At 39.7% G+C, this 25,848-nt stretch overlaps 1 protein-coding gene across 4 annotated transcripts in view; it reads left to right on the forward strand.

Annotated features, from left to right (window-relative positions):
* Nucleotides 1–450: 450 nt before the first annotated feature.
* Nucleotides 451–25,848, forward strand: part of ARK2N (arkadia (RNF111) N-terminal like PKA signaling regulator 2N) — an 80,852-nt gene continuing 55,454 nt past the window's right edge. The window contains exon 1 of one of the 4 annotated variants that reach the window (XM_072732285.1): nucleotides 451–1,162. The gene's annotated coding sequence lies outside the window, so the exon portion shown is untranslated. Of the gene's footprint in view, nucleotides 1,163–1,468; nucleotides 1,758–25,848 lie in introns of those variants that run through there. The other 3 variants (XM_025997052.2, XM_025997053.2, XM_025997051.2) reach the window with 3 other exon arrangements.

The following is a 25,848-nucleotide window of genomic DNA, read 5'->3' on the forward strand; positions in this document are numbered from 1 at the left end:
TTGAGGACTAAGGTAGCAGGGAAATAAATGAACAAACGGATGAACGAGTGAATGAAATGTCATACATAGACAAAAAAATGTTTATCAGGCACATAGTTATGTTCTCAGTGAGTCTCAAAGAGATAGATGGTGGTAGTGGTTGAGAGAGCAAGCCCTGGAGTTAGACTATTTGTGTCAGAGTCCTGTCCTGCCACTTACTGATATGTGACCTTGGATGGGCGACTTTCACCATTCCGTGCCTCAGTTTCCGTTTCTGTCACCTGGGGCTTGGTGATAGTACCAAGCTTATCAGGTTGTTGTGCGGCTTAAATGCATGAATCCGTTGAGATGCATGCCACAGTGCCTGGCACATGGTGGGCATTCAAAAAAAGGTAGCTATTCATATAAAATTATTGTGTCCATTTTTTTTTTTTTTCCGTTTAGTCATCGATGGAAAACTCCCAGGCTTGTGGGCAGTCAGCACAAATGAGTGGACCGGGGGAGCTGAAGCGCCTGATGTAAAGGGGAGACTGATGTTGGGGGGAAGGTGGGGCCAGCGCTGTGATTTCCATAATCTCCACCTGGGGAGCCCAGCGTGGCTCCTGAAAAAGACCTTTTACATTTTTCTCCTCGAGCTCTTACTTATTTATTGACTTCTCAAAACCCTGGCCTTTGGGAGCGCCTGCCCGGGGCTAGATCTCGAGTTGCGAGGTTGGTTCGCGGCCCCTTCTGAGTCCAGGACCCGCCAGGTGGCCGCCACCCACTTCACCTTTCCTGCAGGTCCCGCGTACAGCACGTTTCCATCAGAGACCTCAAGGAAGGGCCTCAGACACTCACAGGATGCCCGGGTGCGTCACCCTTCCCACCGAGAAGCGCCAACGAGAGGAGTGACTCTGCAGGGGTGGGATTTGGGGCGTCCCCAAGGCGCGCAGGGGCGGAGCGGGCTCTCCCCGGCCGACCCCGTCTCACCAGCAGGTGGCGGTGTACCTGCCGGGCCTGCCAGGTTCCCGACCAGAAACTTGCACGGGATGTTGAGGCCCCGGCGGGAGAAGAGCGCAGCCGTGACCCCGAGCCGAGCTGTCGGCATCCGCGAAGAAGTGGGGGGAGAAGAGAGCCGACCCCCTGCTGGAGCCGCTCAAGGATTCGGACACGACGAGCTTCCTGCGGGAAGCCTTCAGGAAAGGTGAGTACTGAGGATCGTACGGAGAGGGGAGCGCTGTCCTTCTCTTAGGGCATTGTCCTTGGCTTGCACTGACTGATTTCCCACCCTCTGGGAAGGACGTTTCTGGAAGGGAGCTGCCTAGAGCGGATGGATGGAGCGCGGGAAAGAAGCCCGGGAAGCTGGTGGCCGCGCGGCCGGCGCTCTGCAGCGGGAGGAGCGCGCGTCCCCTTCCGCCAGGTGGCGCTGTCTGGCTTTTCCTCGGCTTCCCGCGCCAGTCCCTGGAGGCTGCCGCCGCAGCGGCCGCTCTAGCCGACCGGGGCGGGCTCTGTGGTTCCGGGCGGAAGTGAGGCGCCGAGCGGAACGGCCTCTGGTGACATTTTCTCCGGGCGGCGCGGACGAGTGAAGGGACTTGGTGGAGGCTGTGGAGGTGGCGAGATTCGTTTTAGCCCCGGCGGGGCTCGGACCGCGACCCTCTGCTCGCCGCCGGGGCCTGTGCTGAGGAGGAAGAGGCGGCGGTGGCCGTCGCGTCCCGAGTCACCGCGGCCGGGGGGTCGGCGCGTGCCCCGACGGGGCGCGCGGAGCGGGCGAGGAGGTGCAGGGCTGCCCCGGAGCGCAGGTGAGGCGGGAAGGTGCGCAGGGCCGCGGCCCGGCTGCTGGTCGAGCCGTGGGACCGGGCTGCGTCCCGGGGAGGGGTGCGGGCCGCGCGGGGGTGGGCTCTGCGGCGCCGGGGCGCCGGGGTCGTGACGGGCCCGGCCGGCGGGCGCCGAGCGTTCGCGCCCGGACTTGGCGGGAGGCGCGGCCCGGGTCGGGGGCTCCGGGAGGGAGCGGAATTGCTGGGCGCCTTGCCCGCCCGCCCGCCCGCCCGCCGGTGACCCTCGGGTCCTCCCGGCCCGGCCGAGGTGGCGGGCGGAGCTCCCTTTTCCCCGGGGGCTGAGAGGAGGCTGGAGGTGCCGCAGCCCGCGAGCCGGGGAGTTGTCTTCACGCAACTTTCGGGCGCCTCGGCCCGCCGTGGGGGGGGGGGGGCGGCGGCGGCAGCAGCAGCGGCAGCCGCAGCCCCAGCCCCAGCCCCGCCAACTCTGCCGGACACCTGCCGCCTGCCCCCCGGGAGCCCCGGCGGCCGCCCAGCGCGGCGCGCGCCGTGGCCGAGGACGGGGACTAGAGGCTTCCTGTGGCTGGCGCCGCCTGCGCCGCCGCCGGCCGATGGCAGGGCTGTGTCAGCCTCCAAAATTGACGTCCTCTGGAGTTGGTCAACTTCACCTAGAAAACTGGCGCCGGTGGAAACTGGCGCCCCCCGTCCCCCACCCCCGGGTAAAGGCCATTGTCTTCTCTGACTTCTCCGGGGGGGGGGGGGCTTCGGCTTCTCCCCGTCAGTGGCGTTTCGCGCTTTCATTTATTTCTTACGGCGCCGACCTCAGTTTATCGCTGGGGCCGTAGCCCCGACGAGAAACCCGTAGGTCACTCGGTCTCCCTTTTTTAAGTCGTCCGCTCCGCTGTCGCAGAAATTTGAGGCTCGCGGGTTGAAGGGATGAACGTCTGTCCGTCCTTGTTCTTCCAGATCGAACCGCCTGAGCCGTTTATGCTTAGAGGTGCTTTTCATCTCTTGACTGAGCTTTTTTTTTTTTTTCTTTCTGAATCCAACCCCCCAGTTGGATGAAAGTCCCACTGATGATGCTTTGTCAAGGTTGGACCTCTTAATTACAAATACATCTGGCGGTGTTGCTTAGGCTGTTACTGTCTAGTGTCGTTGGGCACATGCTAACAGTTCGCATCGCTCCCTTCCTTCTTCTCCTGGGATATTTTAAGGATGAAGGCTATTAACTTTCTAACGTAGTTTTGCTGATCCAGGCAATCCGGATTCCTCCAAGTAAGAGCATTGCCTTTTGGTTTAACAAGCATTTTTAGAGGCCTACAATTGATAGTTATTACCTGACGTCCTGAGGAGTCACAACGCTAACCGTTTGTTAGTGGGAAATGTAATATTATGGCTGTCTAATCTGGCCAACCTGATGCCTGGTTTAGTGCTTTATGCACAGTAGGTGCTCAGTAAATAGAAAACGGAGTTAAATTTTAATTCAGGAAGCTAAGATGGAATTTACTGCAATGACCTATGTTGCTTTAAAAAGAATCTTAGTGAAATTTCATGCAGTCCCATTGACAAATAGAAATATTTTTAGCCATTTTTAAATCAGAGTGCTTTCCAGTATCACTGTACTCTTAAAACTTCATGTTTTTCATAAGGTTAACGTGTTGTAAACTTCAGGACAGGTGTGTATACAATATGAAAGGCAGAGAGAAACTTTGAGGTAATTATACCTAACGCATCAGCTAAATGACTTTTTATCGAAAAAAATTTTTTTCTGACATCTTTTTGTGAAAAATGACTAGAGTTGGAAACTTTGCCCAGTGCTAGCTAGCGTCATATTGTGTTCATAGTGTAGTTGTTACATTATTCACTAATTTAGTTTATATGACTCTTAAATGCACTTAGGAAAGAGTGTCATAATGCTCTGTTTTATACTCATGATTAATCCAAGAGCTGTATATTAAACATAAACTCGGCCTTAGATGCTAATTTAATGTAGTTCTGTTGGAAATGAGTGCTCAGTTTATATCCTTCAAAGATTTTATTTTATGAGACACATTGATACATCAAGTCTCCTTAACTATGTGACTAGTAACTTTTTCTAGCTTGTGTAACTTGTAAACTCGATTATTCAAGGAGTTGTTTTGCTGGGATCTTCAATCTTATGGTTTGGTCTAACCTCTGCATGAGTACACAATGTATGTGCAATTAGCATGGTTTTGTTTTTTGTTTTTTCTTTCTTTTTTAAGGTTGGAGCTGGTGTATACTAGATAACCAAACTCTGTTTGTAATCTTGGCATTTTCTTAGACCTTCCTAATTTTCCTGCATTTAACGGGGAATTCTAAAACAAATGTATATTCTTGCTTACATGCTAACAATTGGCAGTACTTGAGAACACCTAATAAAAGATTAAAAATGTGCTTTTTAATTTATTTTTAAAAAGATTTTATTTATTTATTTGACAGAGAGTGTGCAAGCACAAGTAGGGGGAACAGCAGGCAGAGGGAGAGGGCAAAGCAGGGCTCCATCCCAGTACCCTGGGATCATGACCTGAGCCAGAGGCAGATGCTTAGCCAACTGAGCCACCCAGGGACCCCTAAATTTTTATTTATTAAGTAAATGCTCCACCCAACATGGGGCTCAAACTCATGACTCTAAGATCAAATTGTTGCGTGCCCTACAGATTAAGCCAGCCAGATAACCCCAAGAATGTGCTATTAATGTGTTTTCCTTTGAATCCTACTGATTATGGGTTTCTGTATTAATTTAGGAAAGAATCTGGGGCCAAATAAGTTTTCTTAGCTAGCTGTAAAATTGAAATAGACATTAATAACTGAGAAAGAGCTGTTGAAAACTTGGAGAAAATAGAGGACGACACATTCAGGTAGAACCTCTTTATTCTCACAACCCTAAGTTATTGATTGCTTATTGTGTGCCAATAGTGCTGTAGTTGCTAGAGACATACTGGTGAGTAGGACTGACAAGGTCCTGATGCTGAAGGAACTTAAAACTACTTACACCTGGGTTTGAGATGAGTTTCCAGGTGCGCATTCCAGGCTAGGTAAACAGCCTATCCAAAGTCATGAGTATCGGTTATGTTGACTGGTTGTGTGGCTAGTGCCTTCACTTTACAGAAGAATAGGTTGTGCAGGTACCTTAGTGTGCTAAAGCATTATTTTCTTCTTTTAGGGGGAAAAAAAAAGCTCAGGTGGAATATGAAGGATGTGATAGCATTCCTTTTGAAAGATTGTCTTCATCCTTATGTTCAATGAGTAGAAATGTTACTGATATTATTATACTTTAGAGAGAGAGCACACACGCCAAGTGTGAGCAAGTGGGGAGGGGCAGAGGGAGAAGAGGAGAGAATCTCAAGCCGACTCCGGGCTCAATCCCAAGACCTGAGATCATGACCCGAGCCAGTATCAAGAGTCAGACAATCAACTGAACCACCCAGGTGCCCGACTGGTTTTCATTTTTTATTTTGAGTTGATTCTTATTTGTCAGACTAAAGTAATTTCATAGTTATTTTTCTTTAGTTTTTAATTTCCAGTCTTAAATTTAGATTTGACTGTTGTCATGAAACTTTTCTAAATCCTTTTAGGGTTTATCTTTAATTGTACCTACATTCCCTACTCTTTCATGGCTCATAATAGAACTTAGGGGAAATAAACAGTGTTTTCTGATTCTGTGTGGGCAGCTTCTCAGCACAAGTGGGATTGATGTTCAGTCAGTTTTCACACTCAGCCTACAGGTCCTTGTGGTAAAAGGAAGGAGCAGGGTGAAACTAAGAAGTATTTTATATTCCTTCTATACTTCTGAGCTAAGGGAGGAAATGTGTGTTGTATATAGTATACATATTTATCATAACGTATTAGTAGCAGATGATAGTAGTAAACGTGGTTTAAAAATACCATAAAATAACCAGTATGACTCAGATTTGATGATTGTCTTGTTTAGGATTTGTGGCCTTATAGTGTTCATTTTAAGTTATGTTTTTGTTCTCTTTCATGTCTTTATTCAAAACAAGGACCTCCAATTCTGTCTTAATAGCCAAAAGATAGGTGGTATAAACCCTAAGTTACTAATTTGACTTTATCCAATTTTAACACTACTAAGGTGAGTATTTTCTAGTGAAGATTAATTAAAAGTAGAAACTTACCACAGAACTTATTTTTATGTGGGTGTGTTTATACTTGGTTAAATCAGAAGCTCATTTATCAAATACTTAGGCGCCAGGTGGGGATGGGTAGAAAAATGAAAGAAACCATTTCTGCCTAAGGTACTCAAATCTAGCGAACCAGATGACCTCTAAGTTTCTTTCCTTCTCTAAATGTGAAGAAAAGTAGGCTATTGCAGAAAAAAGTACTGTATAGCAAAGTATAGTATGGAGTTAGTCTTTTCCTTTATGAAATCATTTTAAGTAAGATATTGGAAAATGAGATTATTCTTTTCTTCCCCCCTCAATGATATTTTTCTTAAATGGGTCTCTAAGCGTGAAAGGAAATGATTGGGGACTTGAGTGTTCTTTTTTCTATTGCCAGCTCATTTACAAAATACTTTTTTCTCCCCCTGAAATTCAAGTCCATGTACTAATAAATTAGTTCTGATTGTTCAAAGAACAACAGAATTAAATCTGTTAAAACTTACAGCAGTCATTCCTAAGAATGTGGATAAACTAGACTTGTGCTTAGGTAATCTAGAAATTTAAGTTTTTATTAGCATGGTAAATATTAGGGAAACAGGAGACTGAAGTCTCCAGAAGTTATTTTTTACTTATTTGTCTGGTTTAAAAAAAAAAAAAATAACGTTCTTATGATGTTCTGAGTCAGCATTTTGTGAGGTGCCTTCTGATCAGAGAAAGGTATTGTTGGGGATAGGGAAGTTGGGTGTGGACTAAAACTCTGGGAAAACAGCACTGTTTTCCTTTCCGTATTAAGAACAAAAACCTCATGTGGTTAAGATTTTGAGTGGTATCCTGTCTGCCCTAGTTTTAACCTAACATAGAAGCATGGTTTATTCTTACATCAACACTTTATCATCAAGGGTTTCCCATTATTTTATTCCACTACAGTACACTAAATGATTTGCTATGATAGGTTTTTGGCATCATTTATCTTGACCTCAGGTCCTAGCATGGGGTGACCCATCTTTATCCCATCTTTATGTGTGCTATATTCTGAAGGAGATAGAAATGGCCAGAGCAGGGATCTTGGAGGAAATCTAGAACCTGTGTTTTACAGTGTTCTTGATTTACATTGATGGTGTTTTTGAGCACTTAGAGGGCCTTACAATAGCCATGGTGCCTTCTTTGTGTTTGGTAACTTCCTTGGCTCTTACTTGATGCTGGTTTATTCACAGCCTGGGGCTGGGCCAGATACATGTCAGTAGTGGTCGTATCTGCAACATGAAGTGATTTGAGCAGCCATTATCACTCTTGGCCTATTTATAGAGCTTGTATCAGTGGAGAAAAGGTTGGCTGGCAAGCAAGCAAAGCTGCTGTCTTCCCGTGGTTGCAATCTCACAATTTATATTTCATTCTGGGTGGGCCAAATCCATTCAGCTGCGTTAGTTTTTAGTGTTCCTTTTTTGTATTCCATTCTTTTAGCACTCCAGTTTCTTAGTCAACCTCACTCTTGAAGGAAAAAACCCAAATAACTATTATCATACTGAAAATAATTAGCAGTAATTCCTATCGTATGATATTTAGTGTTCAGATTGCTCCACTGTCTCATAAATGTACTTTCATACTTAGACTGAGTCAAGTAAGGTCTGTGTATTGTTTGGTAATCTAAAGGTTCCCCCTACATTTCCTCCCTCCCTGGGAAATTATTTGTTGAAGAAACAGTTTTTTTCCCAGTTTGAATTGGTCAGTTACATTCTTCTGGTGGTAGTAAACGTGTTCCTCTGTTCCCTTGGTTTCTTGTTATTTGATATTAGGTCTAAAGGCTTGATCAGTTTGAGTTTCTATAACATATATTGTTTCTCTTCCCTTTCTTTTTGAGGGGGACAGAGAAATAGATGATGTTGAGTAGTTGCATCAGGAGGCACATAATGTTTGGTTCTCGGTGGTATTAGCAGCTGTTGATACTCATTGCTGAGCCCCATTACTTAATTACTCATAATTCTTCACTCTGAATGCCTTTCATCATTCCCAGTTCTGAGGGCTTTTATACTGTACCTTGTTTATAGCTTCTTCAACGCTTTCCTTTTGAGAGCTAAGTGAAGGGAAGGGATGAGTTGCTGTGGAGAAAAGGGCTATTTCCACTATATTGTAATATCTTAGGGGTTTTTATTTCAGTCTTTATCTTTGGTTGCACTGTCCATATTATCCATGCTACCTACAGCTTCTCAGTGGAAACACTAACCCCGAATCCAACAAATAACCAAGTCCTTTGAAAGTGAAATTTGTTTAGAGATACTAGTGCTTAGTAAGACAAGAGTACTATTGTCATTAAAGTATTAAGTTTGTATATATAAAAATTAGAAAAAGGATTAATTTTTTTTTTTATTTCAAAAGATTTAGCAACATCACTGTTGTAGACATAATGGAATCTCTTCCTGGAACTGAACATCTGGGGAGAGGGGGCTTCCTTTTGATTTTTAGGAAGATAATACTGCTTTACCTTATTTGTGTTAGTTGCCTAAGAAATTTAGTTTTCTAGTGTCTGATTTTTACATCTTTATGCATAAATTCACAAGCATTTATATACAGTATTCTAACTAAGGAGATGGATTTACCAGGCTGTAACTTAGTCAACTTCACTCTTGAAGGAAGTAGTGTCCATTTTTGTCTTAAGTTTTTATGTGGAAAGGTAAAGGGACAGTTACACTGTTAGAACTCATGTTGATTCTGTGTAATGGAATATATTTTTATATACAAATTATTAGTGATACTAAGCAAATAAGGTGTTTCATTAGTGGTCTTCTGATTTTTAAAAATGAGTCAGTTCATCAATTTGACATATTTATTAAATATTATGTATTAGGAAAACCATTATGTATTAGAACTGAATGAACTGAAGACGATTAACATAATCCCTGTTTTCAAAGGAGATTGCAATATAATGGGGCTAAAGGGGGTGAGTAAAAACATTTGCACAAGTAACTGGTTTCTTTTTAATTGCTTTCTTCATAATGTGCTGTTTCCCTTCTCACCTGTGTTTAAGGGTAACTCTTAATTTCTTTTGTTTAAATCTTCTCAGTAGTTGCTGTGTGTGTGTTTTAAAAATCACTCTCATAGTGTATGAATTGTATGCCATAGTAAAAAAAAAATCAGGTGGTAATTATTGGTGCAAATTTTTTTGAACGATTACTTATATTGTGATTCTCTCCCACTGATTGCTGTTATCTGTTCTGATATTCAACTTGTCTGACACTGTAGAGTCATTTTATAATCTTTGACAGTTGCCCATATCAGCAGGAAGTAGGCATATAAAACTGTTTGAAAGCCCTGCTTCATTCTAGTTTTAGTTTCATAGATTGCGATTTGCTTCTTGGTCTCTGTCTTCTCTTCATGTTTACATTGTAAAAAATAAAACTATGCAGAACTTCAAAACACCTTAATTTGGGCCTTTTTTTTTTTTTTTTTTTTTTTTTTAAGTTTTTAGGTGTAGGGTAGGCAAAGATTGACAGAGCTTAGAAGGTAGTCTTAAAGACTTGTAATTGATTGTCATGGAATTTTTTTTTTTAAACTGTGGTCCCAATTATTTGGAAAGTAAGTTACTGCTTTAAAAAAAATGAGTAGAATATGCAAGCTATAATCTGTTTTATATCTTAACCATCTTGGAAGCAGAACTTTCTACTTTCTTAGGGTTAAGGTACATTGTTGGTGGTAGTCTCCTGATTTTCTTTTTTAAGTTAACAGTGTATAAGCAGCCCAGTTTCTTTGATTTTTAGTGTGAGGAGAGTGCATCATTTTTGAATCAGATTCAGTAATCCATAGTTGAAGGGCACCTGGCTGTGTCATTCAGAGCATGTGATTCTTGATCTCAGGGTTAGAAGTTCAAGCCCCATGTGGGGTATAGAGATTATTTAAAAATAAAGAAAAAAATTTAAATAGAACAGCCTCTTTTATTTTTTTACTTATGTTTTTAGGAGGGGGGAAGGAGCAGAGGGAGAGGGAGAGAAAAGAACCTAAAGCAGGCTTCTTACCCAGTGCAGAGCCCCAAGAGGGTCTTGATCTCACAACCCTGAAATTGTGACCTGAAGTGAAATCAAGAATTAGATGCTTAACCAGTTGAGCCACCCAGGTGCCCCCCAAATAAAAAGTCCTTAAAAACAAAACAAAACAAACCCAAACACATGTAGTTGAATATTTAAACTGTAAGCCAGCTAATAATTTTTGAATTTCAAAGCTAAGCCTCTTTAAAAAATAACTTTAAAAAATTTGCTTAGATTGCTATTTGGACTACACCTCCCTTGCTTAATAACTCCTTTCCTTCTTTATATGGCATAGTTTTTATTTTTGCTGAATAATGGTATGGTATGCCTTGGGCACAGTAAGCACAGTATGGAAAAGTATACTGTTTTTCTCAAATATAAAGATACCAAAGAAATGGTAGCTGTGTGTTTTCTATAAAAGTGAATAAAAACAATGGATATTTGTTTCTAGGGAAAGTTATCAAAGAGTATCCTTGTTTACCTTCTTAAATGTAAAATATAGATATACTTTGATGTATTTTTTTGTTCTTAAAGTTTACTTATTTTTTCGTAATCTTTACAGCCAACGTGGGACTTGAACCCATGACACTGAGATGGGTTCAAGTTGTCACTCTTTTAGCTGAACCAGCCAGGTGCCCCACAAAAGATGTATTCTTGTATAATTGTGGACAAAAACCAAAATATGAAGTGGCTTAGTATTTATTTAAACATTAATACTTTATATTAATTGAGCCATAGATTTAAGCAAGGAAAATGTGGCATATCATTTGCATTTCCTGTGGCTGCTATTTTGAAAAAAAAATTGGTTACTTAAGCCTTGTATCATTATTATGTATATCTGAAAGGCATGTCTTAAACTAATATGATGCATTTGTAGATAAAGTTAGTGCTGAGGGACCGGTGGCTCAGCGGTTTGAGTGTCTGCCTTGCTCAGGATGTGATCCCGGGATCTGGGATCAAGTCTCACATTCGGCTCCCTGCATAGAGCCTGCTTCTCCCTCTGCCTGTGTCTCTGCTTCTCCGTCCCTCTGTGTTTCTCATGAATAAATAAATAAAATGTTTTTAAAAAAAGTGCTGAAGTAAAGGAGGTAACTGCACTTGTAGTAGAGTTTGTCGTTAAAATTTTAAATGGTTGGGAAATTATTTAAAATAGGGGATTTTAAAATGTCGATGTTTGAAAAAGCAAAATGTCCTCAAGATTCTATTTTAATGAAACTTATTTTTAAAAAATAGTATCCACAGGCCCTAGCCAAAAAATAAATAGATAACCTGAGTATAGTTCAACAAATATTAAGTGTCTGGTAGGTTTTAGGTATTTTTCTAGATGGCTGCAGATACAGTAATCAATGAGAAAAATCCCCTTCCCTCTTGTATCTCATATTCCATGAAGCAGACAGACAATAACCTATAAACACACAAATGAGCAAGGTAATTTTAGACTCCTTTTAAAAAACATAGTAATGATGGGGTATGGGTGAGAAAGGAGGTGTTTTAGTATATTTAAGAAAGGCTTTATTTATTTATTTATTTATTTATTTATTTATTTATTTATTTATTTATTTATTTTAAGAAAGGCCCTTTAAAGGTAAGTTTGAATTGAGATCTGAAGTACAGGAGCAAGCCAAGCCTTCAAAAGAGCAATGAGGATTGCATTCCTGGTAGTGGGAACAGCAAGTGCAAAATCCCTTGAATCAGAAAAGATGTAAGCATGTTGAAAGAATTTGGAGCCTAATGAAGCAGAATGATGCTGATGTGAGACTTGAGCAATACATGCCTTATAGGTCTTAAAAAAATTCAAATATTATTCTAATTGTAAGGAATGTGTATAGGGAAACTGTAGGTCTTCTTAGCAAGGAACAGTCTTGTTTACCTTCTTCAGTGTACAGTGTAGATGTGCCTTGATTCACACAGGAGAGATATTCTTGTATATTTGTGGGCAAAACCCAAAATGTAAATATCAAACCTTAAATACATTAGGAAACCTTATTTTAAAGGAGTCTGTATAAGAGCCTTATCTTTAAAATGTATAACCTGAATGATCTTTTGTAAAGGTTGAGATGTTCAGAACTTTCATTTTGGTTAAAGGAGGCTACTTGTGTAGCACAATCTAGTCTTAGGTTAAGAAGCAGGTTGGAAATTCAGAAACTGTTCTAAATATATCTGTCTAAATCTATCTAAATATATCTTGGCCATTGACCTACATATTCTTTTCTTAGAAATGAGGATTGTACATTTCAGATTAACTATGAGCAATAATTAATAAAAATAATTAAAATGTTCTGGAAACCTAAATGGAATTGTTTAGGTAGTTGTGAGTGTGTGTAGAGCACTTGTTCTATGTATCTTTTTAAATTATAGTTTTATAAAAAACCTGGAAATAAGCAGTAAAACATCAGTTTCTTTTTAAAAACAATAACTGAAGCATTTTTTTTAGTAGGCTTTTCAGTTGAAATTGCCTCTATCTTTTTTGCTTTTTAAAATATTCCATGAAAGAGTGCCTGGGTGGCTCCGTCATTTGAGCATCTGACTAGTGATTTCAGCTCAGGTTATGATCTAATCTCATGGGTGATGAGATCCAGCCCCCATTTGGGCTCTGCTCTCAGCAGGGAGTCTACTTGGGATTATCTCCCTCTGCCCCTCTCCCCATGTGCGCATGTACACACAAACTACCTCAAATAAATAAATATTTTAAAATAAAATTAATCCTTGAAGCTTTTTGAAACATTGAGGTATTAGCTAATTCATGGTTGAGTTTTATGCTGTATCTGAAATTGACCATAGTCCTTAGTAGTGCATTGTAGTACTAGTTTTCTGATGCTGAGAAGCAAAGGCCAGGGCAAAACAGATTGCTCTCATGTTGACTTTTCAGTGAAGTCTACAAGTAAATCTGTTAACTGTGGGGATTTTCTGTGAACAGTGACCCTAGTTCCTACAAAAATGTTATGCAGGAGATGACTAACATATTTATATTGTAGCACCACATGCATTTTTTAAAAAGCAAAAATGAGATTTAATAGGTTCATTTAACTTTGATAAGTCCAGTGTGCAGCTGGCCTCTAATCTAGTTGGAGCTAGGAACTCATTTGATATCTGGGCACTGTTTTTCTCTTTGTATACTACTGGCTTTCTATTGCTTTTCTTTGTGGGCTTCATTTTCAGCCGGGCTTTCCTCTCATGAGGGCAAAGTTGGCTTTCCAGCAGCACCAAGCCAAGTTTCCTCAGCATTTCCAAAAAATTAGTAGACTGTATATTTTAGAGCAGTTTTAGGTTTGCTGAAAAATTGAGAGAAAGAACAGGGAGTTCCTGTAAACCTCCTCTTCAGTTTCCCTATTATTAACATCTTGCATTAGCTTTGGTACATTTGTTAACAATTAGTGAACTAATATTGATACATTACAAAAGTCCAAGTTTATATTAGGTCTCACTTTTTGTGTTGAAAAGTAGAGATACCATAACAGGGACAAGAGTTCTGTGGATTTTGGGATGCCTGGGTGGCTCAGAGGTTGAGCATCTGCCTTTGGCTTAGGGCATGGCATGATCCTGGAGTTAGGCGATTGAGTCCCATATTGGGCTCCCTGCATGGAGCCTGCTTCTCCCTCTGCCTGTGTCTCTGCCTCTCTCTCTCTATGTCTCTCATGATTAAATAAATCTTAAAAAAAAAAAAAAAAGGTCTGTGGATTTTGACAAATGTTTGATGCCTGTCCATCATTATGGTATCTAACAGAGTAGTTTTGCTGCCCTAAAGATCTCCTTTGCTTCACTTATCATTCCTACTCCGTCTCCATTTCTCCTTGGCAGTCATAGACTTTTTCTTTTTGACAGTGTATTTATTTTAAGAGACTTTATTTTTTTTTTTAGAGTTTACAGCAAAACTGAATGGAAGGTACAGAGATTTTTCCGTAGACCCCTTGCTCCCCACACATGCATAGTCTGCCCCATTATCAGCATCCCCCATCAGAGGAACAACTGAGGAACCTATATTGACATGTTATCATCTAGAGTCCATAGTTAACATTAGGACTCACTCTTGGTATTCCACAGTTTTGGGTTTTGGAAAGATTTATAATGTATATCCACCATAGTTTTAATGCTCTAAAAATCCTCCATGCTCCCCACCTGTTCATCTTTCCCTCCTCCAAGCCTCTGGCAACCACTGATCTTTTTACGGTCTCTCTCCATGGTTTTGCCTTTCCTCGAATGTCATATAGCTTGAATTATAGATTATGTAGCCTTTTGGATTGGCTTCTTTTACTTAGTAATATGCATTTAAGTTTTTTTTTTTTTTCATGTTTTTTTCATGGCTTACTAGCTCATTTCTTTTTCTTTTAAAAGGATTTATTTACTTATTTTAGAGGGGGGAGAGGGAAAGGGAAAGAATCTCAAGCAGATGCCCCGCTGAACACAGAGCTCGATGAGGGGCTTGATCTCACTACCCTGAGATCAAAATTAAAAGTCAGAGTGGACCCTTAACCGACTGGGCCACATGGAAGCCCCATGGTTCATTTCTTTGTAGCACTGAATAATATTCCATTGTGTGGATGTACCACAGTTTACTTGAATGGTCACTTGCTGAAGGACATCTTGGTGGCTTCTAATTTTTGGCTGTATATTCTTTGGCATTTTTGACTGAAAATCACAATATTGAAAGCAGTCTTTTTCTTGACTTTATTACTGTTATCAATAGCAAATATTTATGCCCCCCCCCCAACCCGGTGTAAGAATTTATTTTTCAAAAGATGTCAAATGTTATAGGAAACTTTTCTTCTAGTCTAAGCACGGTTCTGTTTCAGAAGCAATAAAATGCAAGGTAAATATGTTTTGCCATTGTTAATCTAGCATTGAATGGTTTACAGAATATTTTCTTACATGTTAGTGAAATTAATATGGGAAATAATTCTGAGTGGGGGTGCCGGTGTGGTGTAGTTGGTTAAGCATTTGGCTCTTAGTTTCGGCTCAGGTCATGATACCAGGATGGTGAAAAAGAGCCCCATGTCAGGCTCCATGCTCAGAAGGAGTCTGCTTGAGACTCTCTGCTTGAGACTTTTTCCCTTTCCCTCTGCCCCTCCCCGTCGAAAATAAATAAATGAATCTTCTTAAGAAGTGATGTTATGATGTTAGTACTATAGTGTCATTTTGTAGCTGGAAAATAGGCTCAGAGAAGTTACATGACTCATGTGCCACATATGTGCCAGGTAAAAACTAAAGTCATTTTACTGTAAATCTGGTGGGTTTTGCTCTCACTTTCTTTATCCTGACACTTTTTGGGGGAGAGGCACTGGTTAAGTATTGTATCTAAGTGTTTGAAAATTTGCAAATTCTCTGTATAAACTTCTCTATATAATCTCAATTTGTTTCTTTGATTCTAAAGCCCTTACACTTTGGTTTAGTGAAACAGCGACCTTATTATTTGTGAAAAAATAAGAGTGATGGATTGAAGGTTATCAATAGCATACATTTATTGAGCAGCTTGTTTTGAGGTATGGTATTATGTGGCACATACTGTGGAGGGATGAGTGATAAAGAACTTGGACTCTGGAGTTGCTTCTGAAAATCTCAATTCTAGCATTGACTCTTAATTTGTGCAAATTCCTTAATTTTGCCCATATCTGTAAAATAGGGTGATAGTATTTACCTTGTAGAGTTGTTGGGGGTGGGTTGTACATTTAAGTGCTTAGCTGATTTTTTTTGGAGATTAAGGAGTGCTTTATATTATTTTATTAATTTATAAAAAAGGTTTTTATTTTTTTGACAGAGAAAGAACAAGCGGGGGAGCAGCAGAGGGAGAGAGAAAAGCAGGCTCTTTTTTTTTTTTAAACATATTTTTTTAATTTTTTAATTTTTTATTTTTATTTATGATAGTCACAGAGAGAGAGAGAGAGAGAGAGAGGCAGAGACACAGGCAGAGGGAGAAGCAGGCTCCATGCACCGGGAGCCCGACGTGGGATTCGATCCCGGGTCTCCAGGATCGCACCCTGGGTCAAAGGCAGGCGCCAAACCGCTGCGCCACCCAGGGATCCCGAAAAGCAGGCTCTTGAGAGCAGGGAGTTTGATGCAGGGCTTGATCCCAGGACCCTGGGATCATGACCTGAGCTGAAGGCAGATGCTTAACCAACTGAGCCACACAGGCATCCCTATTTTATTTTATTTTATTTTATTTTATTTTATTTTATTTTATTTATTTTTTTAAAGATTTATTTATTTATTCATTCAGAGAGAGCGAGAGAGAGGCAGAGACACAGGCAGAGGGAGAAGCAGGCTCCATGCAGGAAGCCCAATGTGGGACTTGATCCCGGGTCTCCAGGATCACACCCTGGGCTGCAAGGCGGCACTAAACGGCTGCGCCACCAGGGCTGCCCCCTATTTTATTTTATTTTATTTTTTAAAAGGTTTTATTTATTTGAGAGGAAATGGTGTGCATACAAGTTGGGAGGAGGGGCAGAGGGACAAGCAGACTCCCTGCTGGGCGTGGGGCTCAATCCCAGGACCCTGAGATCATGACCTGAGCTGAAGTCAGAAGCTTAATCAACTGAGCCACCCAGGTGCCCTAAGAGTGCTTCATTTTAATAATATTATTATTTATATGTATATAAACAGATGCAGTGTATCACTGGGCATCAAACAGTTCTATGCAGTCATACAAAGGCTGGATTATTTGCAGTTATTTTTACAAGAATGTAAGATTAGCACTAAAATACTACTAAAACAACTCCTCATTCCTACATACATGCTATGTATTGAGAAGTGTCTAAGTAGTGTGTTGAGCAATACATGTCTGTGATGCTGTAGACTTTTGAAAGCATTCTTAGATTGTTTCATAAATATATGTCTGTTTCTCTTAACTTTGAAAATCTGTATTTCCATTCCCTACTCCTTTTTAAAATTTTACAGATAAGGAACTGAAGAACAAAAGTAGAGACTCATCCTAGATTACACAGTGGCAGAGCTAAGTTTAGAACCCAAGTTTCTGACTCCTCCCTAGATTATTTTTTTCCTTCTCTACTTTGCTGCCTTTCCTTTTCATGTCCTTGCTTTTGTATACAGTCAGTCAGGTGCAGACTGAGAGAAACAGCGATCGTGGTAACTGATTCTCAAAGATTTGAATTTTTCTAATTCATTGTTTTATTTGCTTTTAGGAATGCCAAGAATACTTTAATATTATTGACAGGAAAATCCATCCCCAATTGCTGCTGAGTTTTTGACCTAAATGTTATATACTTAGTTCTGCAACATTTCTTTGGATTTCTCAAAGGCACTTTAAAATCCCTCAGTCTAAAACCAAACTCTTTTTTTTTTTTTTAAGATTTTATTTATTTATTCTTAGAGAGAGAGAGAGAGAGAGAGAGAGAGAGAGAGAGAGACATAGGCCGAGGGAGAAGCAGGCTCCCTGCAAGGAGCTCAATGTGGGGCTCGATCGCAGGACCCCAGGATCACGCCCTTGGCCAAAGGCAGAGACACTCAACTGCTGAGCCACCCAGGTGTCCTTAAAACCAAACTCTTGATGTCCTTTTCTCCTCCATTCACTACACAGGTCTTTTCATGTTCCCTTAATTGATTGGTTCTACTGTCAGACTATTTGCAGAATCCAGAAACCAAAGACTTGCCCATGATACCTGCCTTTCTCACTGTGCGTATTTGCTCTATGATCTTATATCCTCCACATCTCTCTGTTGCCAGTAACAGTAACTTCAGCTCAGTCTAGACCTGCTGTATTTTTTTTGCCTTGTCTTCGAATTGTTCTGTTGACATTTACTTGTCTCCTTTTCCATCCTGTCTCCACTGTGCTGCCAGAGTGCTCTTTTTGAAGTATAAATCAGCTTAAGTCTGTGTCTCCTTCCTCTCTTTAAAACAGTGGGTTCCTATTTACTTTTCAGGGAAGCCTTCCTACATCTCTTAGGCTATTACATTCCTCTTGCTTTTTTCTTTATGGTGCCAATATATCTTTGTGATATTTAACCACAGTAGTAAAATTTAAATTTATTTGTGTGATTATTCAGTTGTTTCTTCCTTATACTGTAAGTACTGTTTGGAAGATACTGTGTATATCTCCCGGTGCTTGGCACAGTAGCTGACACTAGGGATGCACGGAATACATGAATGAATCCAGATAACATTGTAGAGAAATGGCGTGTTCTGTGAGGTGCTTGAAGTGAAGAGGAAGAAGAGAGAATAGAAAGGCTAAAAAAAAAATACTGTTTCTTGAAATTTGACTTTGTGGTTGTTATGCACCAGGTACTTTGAATGTGTTACTCATTTCATATTACCAAAGACTGAAATTTTACAAACAAGGAAGCTGAAGCTTAGAGAATGTTAATAATTTGTCAGTGGACACATAGCAATTCAAATTCCCTTTCTTTTCTAGTGTCAGGACTAGTGGTTTTTTTTTTTTTTTAATTTTTATTTATTTATTACAGTCACACACAGAGAGAGAGAGAAGCAGAGACACAGGCAGAGGGAGAAGCAGGCTCCATGCACCGGGAGCCCGATGTGGGATTCGATCCCGGGTCTTCAGGATCGCGCCCTGGGCCAAAGACAGGCTCCAAACCACTGCGCCACCCAGGGATCCCCAGGACTAGTGTTTTTATGAGCTTTTGTTTTCTTGTTTGAAAGGATCACCATATTTCATGGCTACCACTATATTGCATTAGTGCTTACTGCCATATTGGATGAGTGCTGAGAATGACATTGATGAAAGTGACTAAGAGCAGTTTTGGTTATGTAGGATTATTGTCTTTGCTAAAATAGACCCCCTCATTTAATCAACTTCCAGTTATCTCATGTGAAACTTTGAAATCCCATCTTGAGTTTTGAGTCCAGTGCCTCTGACCTTTCTTGCTTCTTTTGATTTTTATGTCTCTCTTGTTACAGGGTTTTAAGATTCTGTAATAGCCCTTTTAATTCTTTTGTTTATTAAAATCATTCTTACCTTTCCAAGCCCAGTTAAATTACCCTCTTCGTGGATACTTTTTCTAGTTCTGATCTTGGAATGTCTGGAGTTCTTTATACCTCTCTTGTAGTACTTACCTAATTTTGCTCTACTTGTACTCATCCAGTTCATTTGTATGAACTTCTTACTGTTTTTAACTGCTCTGAAACACTTAAATAGTAGATTTTCAACATACGGATTTGTTTTTGATTACACCTTGGTGTGAGTACTGTGATTTATTCATTTTTGTAATCTCAGACCTAGCATGTTGCTTGATACAATAGGCGTTTGATACATATTGTTGAATTAAATATCTTCAGTTCTAGTTTTTCTTTTATTTATTTTTTTTCTAGTTTTTCTTTTAAAAATAGTTTTAGTATTTTAAGAGATTGACCAAAGATCAGATTTTAATTTTTTTAAAGATTTATTTGAGAGAGAGCATGCTTCGAAAAGGGGAGGGGCAGAAGAGGGAGAGAATCTCAAGCAGATGCTGAGCTTGGAACCCCACTCAGGGCTTGATCTCAGGACCCTGAGATCATGACCTGAGCTGAAACCAAGAGTTGGACCCTTAACCGGTTATGCCCCACAGGTGCCCCAGATTTTAATTTTAATTAATTAATTATTTTAAAAAAGATTTTGTTTATTCATGAGAGACATAGAGAGACAGAGGCAGAGATGCAGGCTTCATGCAGGGAGCCTGATGTGGGACTTGATCCCGGGACTGCAAGATCATGCCCTGGACCAAAGGCAGACGCTCAACCACTGAGCCAGCCAGGCATCCCAGATTTTAATTTTTAAACAAAAACAATTCTGGCTGCACTTGCAGTGATCAAGAGTGGGTGTGGGGAGACCACTATGATTATTATAATAGCCCAGGTGGTGGGTCATGGTAGCTTTGACCAGGCAATAGAGAAATAAAAGTATGTGAAGGATTTATTGGATGGCCAAGTTGATAGGACTTGATGATGGAATGGAACTTTGGGTTATGTTTTTGGATTTGGTAATGAGACAATTACATACTAATTGCTTGCTAGAAGAAAGGCAATTTAGGGTATTTTTTTTAACATTAAATTTGCCATATCTTTGGGATAATTTAAATAGAATGTCAAGGAGGCAATTGATCATCAGGATTTGGAGATCTTTGGAAGAGCCCTTTGGGCTAAAGGTATGAATTTGGGAGTTAAGGATGTGGATAATACCACCTAGAGGTGCCACAAGAGAAAAGAGGTCCTAAGACCGGGCCATGAATAACTAAATTTGGAGCTTCTGGATGTTGAACACTAGGGGGTTGGGGAGAGTGGTATACCTGGAGAGGTCATGGAAGCTCCACATAATTTTCCTGTGCGTCTCTTCATCTGGCTGTTGATTCATATTCTTTAACAAACTGGTAAATGTCTGTTAGTCCATCAAGATGACTTGGTAGAAACTCTTCAGACAGGGGTTATTAAAGCAGCAGCTTTGGACATGACACACCCAGGGCCCCCTGCCTAAGGATAGTCCTTTGTTGAAGTTGAACATCACTCTGACATTGGAGTGTTCTCATCAAGCCAGATGACAGATGATGGAATATTTGGTTGAATGCATCCTGGCTTCTCTCAATGGCCTTTCCATTCTTAATGAAGTGGTACTTAAATGATCTATTGTGGGCAGAGAATTTAGTGAAATGAAACATGGCAGATTAATTGGGGAAAAATTCCTTTTTTTTTTTTAAGATTTTCTTTTATTTATTGATTCACGAGAGACACACACAGAGAGGCAGAGACATAGGCAGAGGGAGAGGGAGAAGCAGGTTCCACGCAGGGAGCTTGATGTGGGACTTGATCCCAGAACTCCAGGATCACGTCCTGAGCTGAAGGCAGACGCCCAACCGCTGAGCCCAAATGGGGAAAAATTCTTAAAAAACAACTAAATTTAGAGAGGTGAAAATGAGTCAACAAAGGAGATACAAGTTGGTTGAATTGGAGAGGAAGGAGGAAAAACCAGAATAATGTGATGGTATAGAAGTCCATGGAAAGAGATTTTCAAGGAGGGAATGGTTAATAGCATCAGATACCGCGGAGAGGTAAGGAATGAAGACGAAAAATGTCTTTTGGATTTAGTGACATGAAATAAAGATAATCTTAGCAACTTTTAGGTGGAATGATGGGAGCAGAGATTAGATTACATTGGGTTAAGCCTTGGAAGATAAGGAATTAGAGATGCTGATAGATCCTAAAGTTTGGTAGTTGAAGTGAAAAAGCAAGAAAGATGTGTGCTTTTGGGAGAGCCCGGATCGCTTAGTTGGTTAAGCGTCCAACTCTTGGTTTTAGCTTAGGTTCAGGTCATGATATCAGGGCTGTGAGATTGAGCCCTGTCAGCTCTGTGCTCAGCAGGGTATCTACTGGAGTTTCTCTCTCTCTGCTCCTCACCCTGTTCGTGCTCTCTTTCTCTCCCTCTTAAATAAACAAAACCTTAAGACAAAAAAGATGTGTGCTTTTGTTTTTTTTTAAAGGTGGTGAGACTTGAACATACTTTTAAATTTTTTGTTCTTTTGACAGTATCTTTGCAGAGCAGAAATTTTTGATTTTAATAAAATCTTTTTTCTTTTATGGATATGCTTTTGGTATTATGCTTAAAAATTCATTGCCAAACCTAAGTTCACCTAAAGTTTCTCCTGGTTTCCACTAGAAGTTTTATAATTTTGCATTTTACATTTATGTCTCTCATCCATTTTGAGTTAATTTTTGTGAAAGGTGTAAGGTCTGTGTCCAGATGATTTTTTTTTTAAGATTTTATTTATTCATGAGAGATACAGAGAGAGGGGCAGAGATATAGGCAGAGGGAGATGCAGGCTCCCTGTGGAAAGCCTGATGCAGGACTCCATCCCAAGACCCTGGGATCACGCCCTGAGCCAAAGGCAGATGCTCAACTACTGAGCCACCCAGGTGCCCCTAGATTTTCTTTTTTTTCTTTTTTTTTCATTTGAATGGCCAGTTCAATATACTTTAACCATTTAATTGCTTTTCTTGTTCTTTTGTGAAAGGTTGGTTAGATGTTTGTATGGATTTATTTCTGGACTCACTATATTCTGTTCCATTGATCTGTGTATCTGTTCTTTGGCTAATATTAATTACACTGTCTTGATTACTGTAGCTTTTGTAGTAAATGTCTTGAAGTTGGGTAATGTCAGTCTTTCAGTCTTCAGTATTGTGTTGACTTTTCTGGGTCTTTTGCTTTTCCACATAAACTTTAGGATCTGTATGTTGGTGTCTACAAGATAGCTTGGGCTTTTGATTGGGAATACACTGAATCAGTGCAGCAGGTTGGGAAAAATTGACATCTCAACAATAATAAGTCTCCCAATCCATGAATACAGAGCGTTCCCCCATTTGTTTATATCATGTTGAAGGTTAAGAATAGACAACAATGGGATGCCTGGGTGGCTCAGTGGTTGAGCATCTGCCTTTGGCTCCGGGAGTGATCTCGGAGTCCCGGGATCGAGTTCCACATCGGGCTCCCTGCATGGAGCCTGCTTCTCCCTCTGACTGTGTCTCTGCCTTTCTCTGTGTGTCTCCCATGAATAAATAAGTAATATCTTAAAAAAAAATAGACAACATTGATCTGTGGTGATAAAGTCCGAAAAATGGTTACTTTTGGGAAAAGGATAGGTAATGACTAGAGACGGCAACTAGAGGTGGCATGGGAGAGGCTTCTGGGATTTGGGGAATGCTCTGTGTGTGTTCATTAAGTGGGTATGTTCATTTTGTAAAAGTCATCAAGTTGTACACTTAATGATATGTGTCTTCTCTTTGGTAATATTTTCAATATTTTAAAAAGTCCTTTTTTAAAAAATGATTTTATTTATTTAAAATAAATAGGCAGAGAGAGAAGCAGGCTCCATGCAGGGAGCCCAATGTGGGACTTGATCCTGGGACTCCGAGATCATGCCCTGGGCTGGAGGCAGGCGCTCAGCCGCTGAGCCACCCAGGCGTCCTTTTCTTTAAAAAATCTTAGAGAGTCTGTTTTGATTAAAGAACATAAAACTTTTATCCAAATTTGTGTTTTAGTGGTCCAACACCTACTTACTAGCTTTGAAATTTTGTGGGTATAGATTTATTTGAGGAGGGAAGTAGATAAGGAATTTAAATGTTGAAAATAAGAGCAGACTCACATCAAGGGTTTTGGTATTCCTTGTGGATTGCTTTTATATTAGGTAGTTTTTGGTCACAGTTATAGACAGAATTTTAGTATCAATTTTAAATAAAATGAAAGACCCTGAGGAAAAAACTATGTTATAAATTCTGTTTGAAACAGTGTTCTCCCTAGGGTGGTCAGTGTAAACCCTATCACTTGCTATTTGATGCTAGATTAGATAAAGCAGTAGAAGGTTTCCTGTTTGGAACAATACCACTTTATTGCAAGGAAATAGGATCACTTGTAAGGATTTTTTTTTTAACTTAAATTTTTGTGACAGAGGAAATATTATCTCTTCTATTTTCATGGTCAAAAGCATTATTGTCATTAAAACATTGACCCTCTGAAGTGGCTTTTTAAATAGAAAGCCATATTTAGTGCAGAGTATTGTTCTGTGTAAAAAGCAATGTTGGAATTCATGAATTATCTAATATTATGGCTTGTACATGTGGAGAAGCAGTGCAAGTTAATGGGATAATGTTAGATACAGATAATGTTAGAGGCATTTGTTATATTTCTTACAGGTTTAGGGTGATGATATGAAATAAACAGATGTAGGAGTGCTAGCAATTAGAATGCCCCATTTTACCTAAGTGTTAGAGCAAAATCTTCCCTACAGGCAGTTTCAATTAATGGGCTGTGCTTGTGTCAACTTGTGGTTTCAACGGAAAAGTGCCTGTAGCAACAGTAAACTTCTAACAGCAAAAGACTTGAGTTTTCATTTGTCACATTAGGAAGGACAGTAAGGTTTCAGTTTATTCATTCATTTTGTTTCATTATAATGGTGTTAAAGGATAGTTAGTGATGATTGTTGCTCACAAGAAGTAAAATTGAACAGCGTAAAAGGCAAATCTTTCTTTTGTTGAATGCTTAATGATTTTATATATACTGCTATGTCAAAACTCTCAGGAGGGTTTCCTGTAGTGGTTGGCCTTAGATAAGACTCCATCAATCATGGTCCATTCTCACAATTCTAGTTCATAGGAAGTTGTAAAACATCTACGAATATATTGCGAGAAGGAAGACTTTCTTCTTTCTCTGTGTTTTATTGGCATCTTTTTTCCCTCCAAGGATAATTGTTTTATCCTATCAATTTATATACTAAAGCAACAGATTTCACATTAAAAAAAAAAAATCTGTTTGGAGTTTCTTCTGTTTATTTTATTCTTTCTTCCTGGATTAGCTGAGATATTCATCTAGCACCTCTATTTACATTAATAATGTCCAAATCTGTATTTCTCTATTTTTTTTCTTTGACACATATGTTTTTAAGCATTATCCAGTTCAATTTAAAGTTGATTATTTCTTTTTACTTTCCCAGTAGTCCACATTTTTTTTTTTAAGAGGCAGGGAGAGAGAAAGGGAGAGTAGGGGTAGAGGAAAAGGGAGAAAGAGAAAAAGAATCTTAAGCAGGCTTCACACCTGGTGCAAAGCCAGATGTGGGATCTCACAACCCTGAGATCATGACTTGGGCCAAGTCAGACACATAGTCAACTGAGCCACCCAGGCGCCCTTCAGTAGTCCACATCTTAATTTGGTGTTACCCTATACCCAGTTGTAAATGCCAACAACTACCCAAGAATGAGGTGTTCTATGTTGTTTTATGGGTTGAGTTAGTTGATTATGTTCAAGTCTTCTAAAATCTTGACTTTCTTTCTAGTTTTATCTATTTACAATGAAGACTGGAAATCTGTAACTATTGGTGTTGAATTCCCTCTCTCCTTTCCATTTTGTTAGTTTTTGCCTCATATATCTTGATTTTTATATTTTCCTGATTTGTTAACCTTTGTATCATTATGAAATGTCCCTCTTTGTATCTTGTAATATTTCTTTTTTTTTCTTGTAATATTTCTTAAAGTCTGTTTTGTCTGATGTTGATATACACATTATAGCTCTATTGTTGCTCTTTGCATAATACATCTTTTTCCATTATTTTCTCTCAATCTATTTTATCTTTGAATATAAGATGTGTTTCTTAGACTATATACAGTTGGATCTTTTTTATTCATTTTGACAATATCTGCTTTATGGTTGGAGTGTTTAGGCCATTTATATTTAATGCAATTCTTAATATGGTTGGGTTTACATTTGCCATTTTGTTTTATTGGATGTCTCATTTGTTGTTCCTTTGTACCTTCTTTACTGCCTCTGGGGGGAGTTAGTTTTTTAACTATATTTTTTGACGTTTTTCTTTTCTTTTTTTTTTTTTTTTTTAATGGTTGCTCTAGGGATTACATCTGTATCTTTGTTTATCACAGTGTTCTTCAAATCAATATTTACTTAATTTCAATAAAATATAGAAAAATTGCACCAATAGGGGAGAGCTCCATCTCCTTCCTCCTTTTTATAGTGTTACTTTTATGTATGTGATATTTGTTTATATTATAAACATCGCAATAGTGTTATAGTCATTGCTTTTGCAATCATTTATTTTTTAAAAGAAAAGAGAAGAAATAAGAATTATTACTAGAGTCTTTTATGTAAACATGCATATTTGCTACTTTTTGTTGTCTGCATTTCATTTTATGGATTTGAATCACAAATTCTTTCCTTTTTAAAAGCCTAAAGGATTTACTTTATTATTTCTTGTACAGCAGGTCTGCTACCAATGACATTTCTTAGTCTGCTTATCTAGGAATTTTCTTTTTTCTTTTGTATTTTCTTTTCATTATTTTTTGAAATCTCTACACCCAGTGTTGGGCTGGAACCCATGACCCTGAGATCAAGAGGCACATGTTCTTCCCACTGAGCCAGTCAGGCACCCACATTTAAAAAAATTTTTTTAAAGTAATCTCTGTGCTTAACTTGTGGCTCAAACTCAGGACTCAAGTAGAGTCACATGTTCTATTGACTAAGCCAGGCAGGCA

The sequence above is a fragment of the Vulpes vulpes genome, chromosome 13 (assembly GCF_048418805.1).
Source record: "Vulpes vulpes isolate BD-2025 chromosome 13, VulVul3, whole genome shotgun sequence".
NCBI lineage: Eukaryota > Metazoa > Chordata > Mammalia > Carnivora > Canidae > Vulpes > Vulpes vulpes.